At 35.8% G+C, this 12,193-nt stretch overlaps 1 protein-coding gene across 1 annotated transcript in view; it reads right to left on the bottom strand.

Annotated features, from left to right (window-relative positions):
* The window catches only part of LOC144994221 (F-box/WD repeat-containing protein 7), an 82,054-nt gene extending 70,263 nt beyond the window's left edge, over positions 1-11,791 (bottom strand). Inside the window, exon 1 of the mRNA XM_078951237.1 lies at positions 11,315-11,791. The gene's annotated coding sequence lies outside the window, so the exon portion shown is untranslated. The remainder of the gene's footprint in view (positions 1-11,314) is intronic.
* Positions 11,792-12,193: the final 402 nt, after the last annotated feature.

Below are 12,193 nucleotides of genomic sequence, written 5' to 3'. Positions count from 1 at the left end.
TTCACACTTTAAAAATGCAGCAGCATGTGTCCTATCACTTTACCTTTAACCCATGTGCACCTGCTTGAAATTAATTATTTAGTGGCTCAAGTACACACTTGACTTTATAGAATACATAAGTTACTATTCTTGACACCAATTGAATAGAAAACACCCAGAAGCTAATCAAAAGCTGAGAATATAAAGTCGAAAATGCACAAGAACTTATTGAACCAAGGTGGCTTTGTCATAACTGGTTTACCCATATACTAACATATAAAACATACTTCTTCCAACTGTGACATGTTTTTTTGCTTTCTTGCGTTTCAACATATATGTGCGTTTCAACTTCAAAACTTCAAAATTTACCTTCCCCTCATAACTTTAGGTTGATAATTCTCAGTTTTCAATGCCCAAGCAGTAAGAATGTACGGAAAATATTAAATTATTCTATACAAATATATCTAATTTAATTTTGTTGCTGTATTTGGATTTTACCTTAAATTGTCTTATAAGCAGAATTATCATTAATTTCAGTCTGAGATTGAGCATGCTTGGTAGGTCCGCTTCAGGTGCACAGTTTGCTTCAGCTTGAAGTTTAGACAAACATTTACTCCCCATGTGACCACTAACCCTCTAACTTTTACACGGCAAAAGAGAAAATGCCCGCAACTGGCAAGTGTTAATTTTTGACATTTCAAAATAAAAGTCTATTGTGATAGGCTCATTATTCGATTGAGAAAAGGTTCTATCACGATATATTTCAGCGGTAGAAATAAGGGGGAAAAAATGGTTGTCCTGGCAAGTAATATTTGGTTGTCCTCCCATATTTTTGGTTGTCTTTCGATACCAATATTCAACAGAAACGAAACCTACTCAGATGTCAGTACTTAAATCTTTATTTCTTCTATACATCTAATATCAACTGCCTCTTATGGACATTTAAAAAACTCTTTAAATATTAAAAACAAACATTTTACTAAATATTGAAGCATCTGGTTACACAAAGTATTGCCATGTAAATCAAATACTGTTACAGTTAAAAGAAAATACTTTATCTTACCCTAAAATATATCAGAAAATTGATTACATTAACCAACACTGTAACCTAATGAGTATTTTTAAAATTTAGAACACTTGTATGGACTGGGACTATTACAGCATTCCAAATATAAAGTAATATTTATATGTGATGAAAAGTTATAATATGATATAACATCTATTTCAAATAAACACATGTGTAAATGATACCATGTTTACATTGTGCGATGCAGTAGCAGTAAAGACTAATATCCCTGATCTTTTAAACAAGACATGCAGGTGCAGTGTTGTCCTTTTGCGATGTCTTCGGGCGTACTCGCGTACACTCTGTTTTATCTTAAAAAGTCGGACGTCGGTTTCCCAAAAACTTTGAAAAATAGTCGAAAAATACCAAAATGTTGAATCAAAGACCAGGTTGTCACACGGACAACCATCAGATTCATTGGTTGTTGTCCTCCGTGAAATATGGTTGTCTCGGAAAACCGGATAACCGCTTATTACTGTAAACTACTGTAAGCAAATACTGGATTATGTAAAATAATTCAACACCCAAAATCCTCTCTCAGAGTTCCACAATTCTTTCAATGCCGTACAATATTTTAAACATTTTGTTTGGTTCATTAAATTTCAGAAAATTGGGAAATTTGTTGCATATCCTGAACTTCTAGGAAAATGATAGGAGGCATTTAAAAAAAACTAAATACTGACACTAAGCTAGAAAACTAACAGATGCTCAGACCATCCAGCTGTTGACATTCGATAATTGTGGGACAATATAACAGCTGATGCACATGCAATTTTTACAGTGGAAAGTTCATTAAAGCACATTTAAATGTTATGTGAGGCTACAATGAAAACAAAGTGAGACAAGATTTTTTTTGCAGGGAATTTGGTGAAAGCCATAAATGACAAGATTTTTAGCACCACCAGCTCTGGCCTTTTAACTGACCATGTGACCACGTTATTTTGATGTAATCTTTCATGCATTTGTAACCCCAGTTGCACAGGGCCACCAATAAGGGTTAAGGCACTGTGTCCAAATGAAATTAGGAAAATCACAGCCACAAAAAGAACATTAATTCAGTCAATCTGATCAATTTTGAAGGTAAAAAAAGCACAAAAAAGTGGAGAGAAACAAAAGAGATCAGTGGATTTCTCCACAAAGCAACAGATGATGAAAACTCCATAAAAAGGGATTGTTGTTTCATTTACAACCATGTACTTCTAATATACTGTAAAACAATTATTTTTATTGTCACCAGATTTTTATTAGTTGCCAATTATGTAATATTGTGAATGAAAATATTTTATAGTCGATGTGAATATATATACTTACTCCCAGATGTCTGATTTTTGTGGGTATGTAAACAACCTCCACAAATTTAACAACAAACTTAAATTTCAACCAGTATGGATGAATATTGTTCCAGTTTTTTCAAAATGAATGTGATAGGATTGTTGGATGTATATACATGCATTTAAATGTAGTTAGTTAGTAGTTCCAGGAATATAGACTGTAAAAATGTCATCAACTCAAAATGATTGGTTTCAAAGACTAGTTATTGATGTTTTTAACTTTTACTTTATTTCAGGGCATTTCTTCTGTGGAGGTGTTTGTGTGGATTGTGTCCACAGAGATCAGGCATTTTATCAATTTCCTGCACTCAGCATTGCAGCTGCAGCTGAACTTCCAACACCTGTCCAAAAAGCAGATGTTGAACAGCTTCTTTTTTTTCTGGACTCAAGACAGTCAGAGGCTGTGAAGCAATGTATGACAATAAAGCTAATTTTTGTGGTAACAAAGGCATAACTGATCCATTTTTACTAATCTCACTGATCTCATGTTTAGTAACTCTTGTATTACAAAAAACTTGCATCCCAAAATATATTTTAAAATCATGACACAAACAAAATCTCTTTTTTGCTTGTGTTTACTAGGGCTTATTGAGTTAGGATGTGTTCAGACTTATGGAACTTTTTCTGGAGTATAATTAAAAATAAAAGTCTGACTGTGTCTCCCGGGAGAACCGAGTCTCTGAGCAGAGGAGTTGCTTTGAGGCGGCTTTTGAAGGCGGAAGTGCCACTTCTGGCAGTCTTGAGAAACCATGCAATCATGTGAATGTGTTTCCAATCGTGTCCAGACAAAATAAAGGCTGAAGTTTTTCCCACATATTTACAGCCAAGATGCACATTGTGGCATTGCCCGCAGTACAGATTTAAATGCATCCAAAGCTAAATGTTGTTGTTGACACGTTTTAACCTAATCCTAAACCCTTCTCCTGAATCTTTTTTTTTTTTGAGATGGGAGATGGAAAACCGCAGCCTGCAGTGGCCGTCATGCCTGGAAGCTGAAGCAGAACATCTCTGGGAGAATCTCTGGGATGAACTCGAACACGGAAACATTATGATTACCATGTAGAACTCTTTAAAATAAATACACCTGATCTCTCAACATTCTCCATGTCTTCCATGCATCGTAAGTAAGATAATGAGTGACACAGACACGCTCCATGTAGCGATCCGGCTAAAAACATTAGCTTGTAGCTCCTCCCACACTCGGCCTGGTGCTTTCACGGAGCTCCAGTACATAGAAGCTTCGCAGAAATCCAAGAGCCACACAGTCCGGTAATATATTTTCATGAGAAAATAAGAACTGCCAAACCGACCCAAAAATCCCCTAAATTTTGCCTACTCCCCTAAAAGCCATTTTTACCTGCAAATTTAGAACCAAAACTGCCCAATCTGGCAACACCGCCAGGAGGGCAAAGAGCACAGAAGAGGCTCATTAAAACAACTTTTAACATGACACACATTGCTTTTCACACTGTTTTCCTAACAATCTATATGCCATAAACACTTACTTGCGTATCTTCTTAGCTATGTTCTCGTCAGTAACCACCCTGCTGCATGCCTCCACCGGACCAAAAAAAGCGAGTAAAAAATCTTAAACCTGACGTTGATCCACAAGTGCAAAATTGGTCAGTAAAATCTGTTTAAATTAACTATCCCTACAAGGACTGCAAAGGGCAAGACATCTATATTTATTTCATCTCTGGTTGCTCTGGTCCACTCTCGTAATTCCTGACCAATGAGATTGTATTCACGTTTTTGTTTAATAATAATAATAAAGTTTACTTTATCTATCCCACAATGGAGATTCTCCGCATTTGACCCATCCCCTAAGGGTGTGGTGAGCTGCAGACGAGCCGCGCTCGAGAGACGAAAGCTGGCTGGGGGGTGCGGAGATCAAACCAGCAACCCTTCGGTTATTGGACGACCTGCTCTACCGCCTGAGCCACTTGTCGCCTAAGCTTTACAAGCTTTGGTTCAAATCAGGAAAGGCCACTTGACGGCAGTCTGAATACAGACCAAATGCAAGGTTCAGAGCTCGATCTGGACCAAATTAAGTGGACTGGGTCCGGACCAAACTGATTTCCCTGTCTGAATAAAACCTTGAATACTTTTAAATATCAACCAATTTGTCTCAATACTTTCAAGTTTCAAGGTAATGAAGATAATATTTTGTCATGATCAGCTGGCTAGTAAATGCAGCCTGGCTGCGGGGGATGTTCAGCAGCAACAAGTCTCACACAAACTAAATTACCATTTACATTCTATTGAAAATGTGTGCACTGATATGCGAAGTTCATAAAAAAAATTATTTCTTTTGTGCATGTGTCTTTGTGTATTTGTTTGAAAGGCAAGCCTCATAGAGTAACTAAATTAAATAATAAAAGCAAAGTTTTTGAGATAATGTATTATGTAATCTTGTCAGGAGCATGCATACTTTGAAGTTTGTCAGTACTGAAGTGTTGGAAAATCCTTCTAAATACAAAAGGATCGCATTTAAATATATTTTTGCTTTTAGCCAAAAAATATAAGAAAGAAGGATCAAACAACCACAAAGCCTAAAGCCCTCTATCAATACTTTACAACAAAACACAGCAGCTCACCAAAATAACCTAAGTGTAACAGAAACTTTTCAAAAGAGAGCAGTAACTGTTATGAACTCTTCAGCCAAGAATGTTTTTTCCATGGCTTAGAATGAGCACAAAGATAACTGAGCGAGTGTATTCAGAAACTGAGTGAGCAAACTTTACAACTGCACAAGCGCGATGCTAACCGAGCTACCCCACATTTTTAAAACTGCACAGTTGCAATCCTGACTGAGCGGCGCTCCTGTCCAATCCAGCGAGGCAGGACTTTCAATTCTTTAGAGGCTTTGATAGCATAAAAAACGGCAGATGTAACGTGGATTAAAACGTTAAAGAACGGCTCAAGACCAAGGTAAGAAACTGCAGCTGGTTTTTTTTTCTCATGTGAAAATCACTTTATTGGGTAAATATACATGTACATTTTAGTTAGCCCAAGACAGAGCTACTACGCAACTCAAAGTACAGTAATTGTGTATTAGCATGTGCTAAACAAATGCTAACAATTGAGCAGCCTCTCAACCATGTAGTATAAAATGAATCTTCGTTTTACTGCTTAGTTTTTAAATTATTGGTTTTAAAAAAAATATATATTATTTTTTTTATTTTTGTATGTTTTTTACATACAGATATATCTGTTTGTTCGTTAGTTACATAGGTATATTACTTAACTGTTTGATTTCTGTCCCCCCCACCGGTCATCTTTCCAGGTCTCGAAATGACAGACCCGAAAAAGGTCAAGCTCTCAACAGTGAGATGCTGCTCCATTGTTACCTTTGTTAACCACATGCTAATACATGTTTCCATTACTTTGAGTTGCGTAGTAGCTCTGTCTCGAGCTAACTAAAGTGTACATGTATATTCACCTAATTTATACCAATTAATGGCAGCCAAGAAACGCCATAAGCAACAGCTTATTGAAGTATATACCGCTAAATTCATCATGATTCACTTCATTCGCATTTTTGAAAGCACAGGAGTTTTAAAGTACCTAATAATCTACCGGTATTCATTTTCTGAGACTGGGATACAAGCGAGCAACCACTCAGAAACAGGTAGACATCAAGTGTTATTATAATGTGTGGCGTTAAATCAAAAATATAATTTTAACAGTATTATTTAACACTTTTTCACCAAATTTTGAGCAGCACTGGACATAATATGTAATATGCTAAGTTTTGTAGCAATGTCAGACTGTTAATTTAAAAAAAGGGGGCGTCTTTTCTACACTTATCAATTGTCATAGTGTTGTTTATTTCAGTTGTTTAGTTGAGTAGTAACTATAGTTTGCCTTTCCAGTGCAGGTAAACACACTGATTGAGTGAACTTTCCTTTGAGGATTATCCTCTCTAATTGACTTACAGGCACTTTAACTGAGCTGCCAGCTGCTTGTGTCCGTCTGTGGGAACCCAACCAGATCAACTCCAAGGAAAGATGTCTTACCGTGACTAAACTCTTTTTCTGAATAAAAATAATATTTTTTACAATCATTTCTTTCTTTTTTCTTCCATCTATAAATAAAATAACATGCATAAAAACATTGATGTATGAAAAAATATACTTAAATTTCATAGAAGGGCTAAATATGTAAAAAAAAAAGGCCATACTGAAAATAAATGCCTGAATTTAAACATTTTTTTTATATATTTGGTAAAGGTCAAATACAACTGGCTTATGCCAAGTCCCTTGCTAAAAGATAAAGTTCTTTCAATCATGTTGAGTTTTGTATTTAAAGTTGTCGTTTTTATGTGAAATTTTCCTTGGCTACTAAAAGTAAATGCAATACTGCTCAATACAATTCCCTTAAAACACTACTAAAAAGGTCAAAAATCTGGGTTTATAAATCAATATTAGTTCTATAAAATATTAAACATTCAAAATCTTGGTAGATTGCTTTAGGTGGAAGGCTGCAGTCTTCTCATGATACATGCATTACAAACCAAACATCAATCCACCTGCATTAAAACTTGTCATTGCCTCCAATACAGGTCATCAGTCATAACTCAAGGACACGACAGCCATTTTTAACTCTTCTAATGACAGGTCTGAATGTTACACGAGTTATTAAGCAGCAGTGACTTTTTCAGAAGTTAAACAGTCTCCATTGGCAAAACCTTTTTTTATAGCTGCTGAGTAACACCTCAACAGGCAGCCTTTGACAAACAGCACTTTGGCAATGAAAAAACAAAATGCTCTTCATAAACAGCATAGTATTTTCACATACATTTGTTGATTTTATTTGGAACTGTGGCACAGTTAAACCGGCTGTCTCTTTTTTCTACTAAGAAAGCTCCTCTTCTTCTTGTACTGTCACAGTTTGGACCACAACAAAGCAATATGACTAGGAGATTTTTTTTTCCTGTTGATTAAGCAGCGAAGAGCAACATGGCACAGCTCTGAATTATTAAGAGGTTGTTGTGCCTCACAGATGTGAAGCAGAGTGTCTTTCACAACAGCGGAGGAATCCCACATTCTTATAAGAAATCTCCGGTAGTCTCATTGTGCATTCAAAGCGGCACAGAAACGGTAATCAAATGACTGACCAAAAAGCATTACTCTGCAAAGGCCCGCTACATAAGAAGAGTGCTTGTTTCTAATGTGGTGTGAGAGTAAGACATAGCTACTGAGGTAAAATAAAATGATTTAAAGCACGGGGAACTGCATAGTTAGTTGACACAAAAATATATTTTTTTTCCTAATACAATATTTGGATGATAAACAGCTATGTATATCAATATTGACTTGTTGAGACTTTCAAGAAACTAGTTTTTGAAGCCCCACCCATTTTTCTGTTTCATTCCATTGACTGTATATGAGAACTGGACCGATTTTTGTGCGATACAAAGGAAGTCATTTGGAGGGTCAGGCAACGTTAGTACACAACGATTGGTCCGAGTCAGAGTTTGAATCAAAGTTTCTATGAGAACTGCTGTCGCCAATCATTAGCAAACTTATTGGAAGTCCACGCCCCTTTCCAGTGAAAGCTGGCTCAGGAAAATCTGTCAACCTTTTCGAACGTTCGAGGTGGGGGCCAGCGGGCAGCACATGGCATTATTTAGGCATCTGATTGGCCAATTTATAACTTGAAGAACTTGAAACAAATAACTAATGTTAATGGGGGGGGGGGGATTTTGGGATTAGCAAGACCATCTTCAGAAAAAGGTAGCAGAGCAAGAGTGGGTATTCTGACAAATATAATGAAAAAGTAATAGCTGTTTATTTCTCAATAGACAGTTATGGGATTTGGCTTTTTAGAGCCAGCGTTTTTTTCTGTTTGGAACACAAGGAGGAAAGGTACACTCAATCCAGTTCTCTTATACAATCAATGGTTTTATATTTTATTTTTCTGTGGCAGCGGATCTGGAAAACTAGTTTTGGGTCTCCAGACAAACACAAAGATTTATAAGTTAGTACCTCACGAAACTTAATCAGACAGATTGGGTTCAAAATTGGGATTTAAATGTGGCTAAAGCTTTTCCCAATTTCAAAGGAAACTTTCTCTTCCTCATCCTATTGCCTTAAAGAATCCTATTGTTTTCATTCATGCACTCTGGGCTGTAGGAGCAGCATAAAATGTTTAGATTGTTCATATTAAATATTGATTTGATATCAGAACATTTTCTGCCTGAAGCTGCCTTTTTTGTACAAAGTCTTAATTAAAGAAATAATGTTTTTCAATTGTGTTACTCAAGAATTTGGTTGACAACGAGGAAATCCTGTAAGTTTACCTGCAGCCTCATAGGTGTTGCATGAATAAGGGAAGGGACAGTTTGTGTTCACAACATAAGCTGTGGGATCATCAGAAAGAATACACAAACTGACAACACATTAGGTGTAGGAGGCAATATTGTTTTCACCTAGTTTTCATGTGAAAACAATAGTGTTATACAATAGATATTACGAGGTATCGCCCAGCTCTGTTATTGATTCATGTGTTTTGTCCCTTTTTCAAATCATAACCAGTGCCTCAAACATGTTAAGAAGAGGAACAAGCAAATACGTTAAGAGAAATTTAACTGTTCATCAGGTAAATAGTTTCAAAGAAATAAATCAATATTGAGATCATTGGTTCTACTAAATATAAACCAGCTGTCAACATTTCAAAAGTTGACACAAAAATAAATACAGAATGTCACAAAAAGACGGACGTCATGTGCTAACCTATTGCTCTTTAAAAAGTAAAAAAATTTATTAGTTGTTCCAACAAAAGAAAAACAGTATTTCTTAATCAGTGCTTCGTTTACTATAAAAAAATTGCTCCAAATAATAATCAAATTGAACAAATAATGATACCAGTCATGGTCATGACCATGACCTATATATTAATATGCATGTCAAATAAAATTACTGCAGAAAAACAATTGTTTTGTACTGTCCAACATCTAAAATTTATAACTAGAAAGTTGGTTTAATATGAAAAAGGCGGAATGTTTTAGAAGGCCTTCAACTTTTACTCCAAATTTTATTAAAGTAGATCAAAAGTAACAAAAATACTAACAATAATAAAATAACAAAACAATTAACTGCTGAACTTTGTGTTTTGGGCATTCACTTTTTTATCTGAAGCAATTCACACAAAACATCCTTGGACAAAAATTCATCTTTAAGAAACAAATAAGTAAGGACACAAGAAAAGTAAAGGAACGTTTTGTGTTGTTTTATGAGCCTCTTTCACACAACTTGAGCATTAAATCGCTTTGCTCTGTGACTTACAGCATCACAGAAGGACGTACTTTTTCTTATCACCTTCATGCATTGTGTGAATGCATGAGAATAGGTCAAATGCAGCACTAAGTGGGACAGTAACGACACTTTCAGTGAATACACCTTCCAGAGTGTAAGTACACAACAAATTAGAGCTATAACACCCACTTGACCTGTGACTTGCTGAAGAGGAACGGCGCTCCTTTGGGAAGCATGTTTTTTTTTCTTTGCCAACATAGCATGACCATCGTGAGAAAGCATCTTGTATTTACATTAGCATTTCAGGAGTATAATTGACGCGTCAAATTTAGCTGCAGTGTTCAAAAACTGATAAAATAACTGCCTTTAATGAGAAGTTTTATCAAAAACAAACATACTTTGATTTACCAGACAACATTGTGTTGCTTAAATGTAGACAAATGTTATTCTGTATTTTATGAGAACTCTGTCTAGGCTTTACACACCAAGACAAATCATCAATGAACCCTGCAAGTAAAATTTTCACAAAAAGCCTACCTTAGTATTCTTAATAGAGCACAAAAAGTGCCATTGGATAGCAAAGAACAGAATTGATCGCTACATTTTTCTTTGCAGATGAATTTTGAATGCAAAAAGCATGACAGGGATTTATTTGACAATGCTATGTTATAATTTAATCCGTCAAGACTCCTTTGAACTACATCTAACTTAATTTATCAATTAATCATGTAGAAGATGCTTATTATCCAGTTAGGTCTTTAAGAACTTAAATCAATAATCTGTTGGTTTCAAGTTTATCTACAATTCTTTCCTACAAGTTGTTCTCCTTCAGATAATCTGTACTGAACTTTAAAACAAAAAATGGATGTTTAAACGTCCTTGCATTTCAAATCTTAAGAACTTAGTCTAGTTAGTTAGTAAGAAACTAACAACAACAAGTTATTACTGTGCAAACGTGTTTCATCTGTTTGTTATGTTTGTGAGTTTTTACTCAATTAGTATGAACAGTGACTTCGTAATTAGTATTTCCCTGCACTATGCAGGCTTGTTCGTCGTAAATTTTGTGTTTTGATCCTGCTTATTAATGACTACACAAGTTAAAATCCATTAATAATTCTAAATATTAAGGTTTAACACAGGCATCACTAACTAATGCATGTGTTCTGAGATGAGTTTTCAATTTTGGTTGAAACCATGATAAAATAGGTTATTTCCTAATTATCCAGACTTGTATGAATTAATCTAACATCTCTACGATAGAATGTGTGAATAAAAAAGTTTGTTTTAATGACAAAAAAGGTGGAAAGCTGTCGAGTACACGCGGTTCGCCATGGTAACACGGTGCGTTTGGCACTTTTTGTTTGCAGGGTAAAGTGCCGTTTAGGGGAAGCTCATAATTTAGCAAGAAAAATAAACTCAAACATCACAAACTGAACCATATTCTCTAGTAGGTCACTTAAACTTCTTGATCGCCTGCTTAACTGGTTTGTCATTTTCAGTTTCGTCCAAAACAAGCTACACTTAGCAGTAGCGTTAAGTTGGCTAGCATTAGCGATGCTAACAGACTGCACGCAAGTAAATTGCTAGCTCTGTGTACCCAGTCAATGCGAGGCCCCTGCCCAGTGGTCCAACTATTAGAGCACAACACACTTGTTATCCTGCTTTTGAGCTGTATTTACCTGAAAACTGGTGACATAGGCGGGACAGGACTCTTTTGTCAACCCCCAGTGGCCAGGAATCCAAGCGGATATATCCTTTAAAGTTTTCTGAAGTAAACCTCAGAGGTAGAAGCTCCTCAGTCGTCTCTCAGCTCCCAGCAGCAGTTAGTTCGCACCTAACTAAACGAAGCTAACAAGTTAGCATTTGCAGCTAACTAGCCTCCACATCCCCAGTTCGTGTTGTTAGCTGGCTAGTAAAACACCGCTAACGTTAGCAGCTGCTTCAAACTAAGTGTCTCCATCGAACCATTGGCTCGTTTTTTCCACTGAGCAAAAAAGGATGACGTCCGATGATTATATGAGGAAAAGCACACCCGGAGAGACCAAGCTGTTGGTTAGCTTTTAACAATAATCCGTTCTAAAGCTCCTATACAAGCGCCAGGGATGCTGCTGAACTCCCTGCTCTCTATACCGACTGGACACACTGTCGCAAATAAATGACGTCACTTTTTTTTTTTTTTATTCTGTGCGCTTTCAAATGACGTTTTCAGTATGGTCATGAATGAAAAGTATTCCTGTTTTACTATAGGAATTTTTTTTTAATTTTCATGCTGTTCAACAATTTATGATGTTTATGTTTTTAAATATCAATCACCAACAGGTAAAAATATACATAGAATTACTTTAAATTGGATTATTTAAGTAAAAATACACATAAATGCAGTATTTCTGAAATCTAGGTACAGTAACAACACGTTTGGAGCATATATTTAACTATTCATAACCTTTACACCTGTTGTGCCTGCTGAACTTTTGTTTTTCTTTTTTGGACCAGAACGTTTTCCATCTTAATCTTTTATTTTGTATACTAAAACTGTTATGACAAATTTTATTCAAAGA

The sequence above is a fragment of the Oryzias latipes genome, chromosome 1, assembly GCF_053564925.1.
Source record: "Oryzias latipes strain Hd-rR chromosome 1, Olatipes_Hd-rR_3.1".
NCBI lineage: Eukaryota > Metazoa > Chordata > Actinopteri > Beloniformes > Adrianichthyidae > Oryzias > Oryzias latipes.
This window is presented reverse-complemented; position numbering and strand designations above follow the sequence as displayed.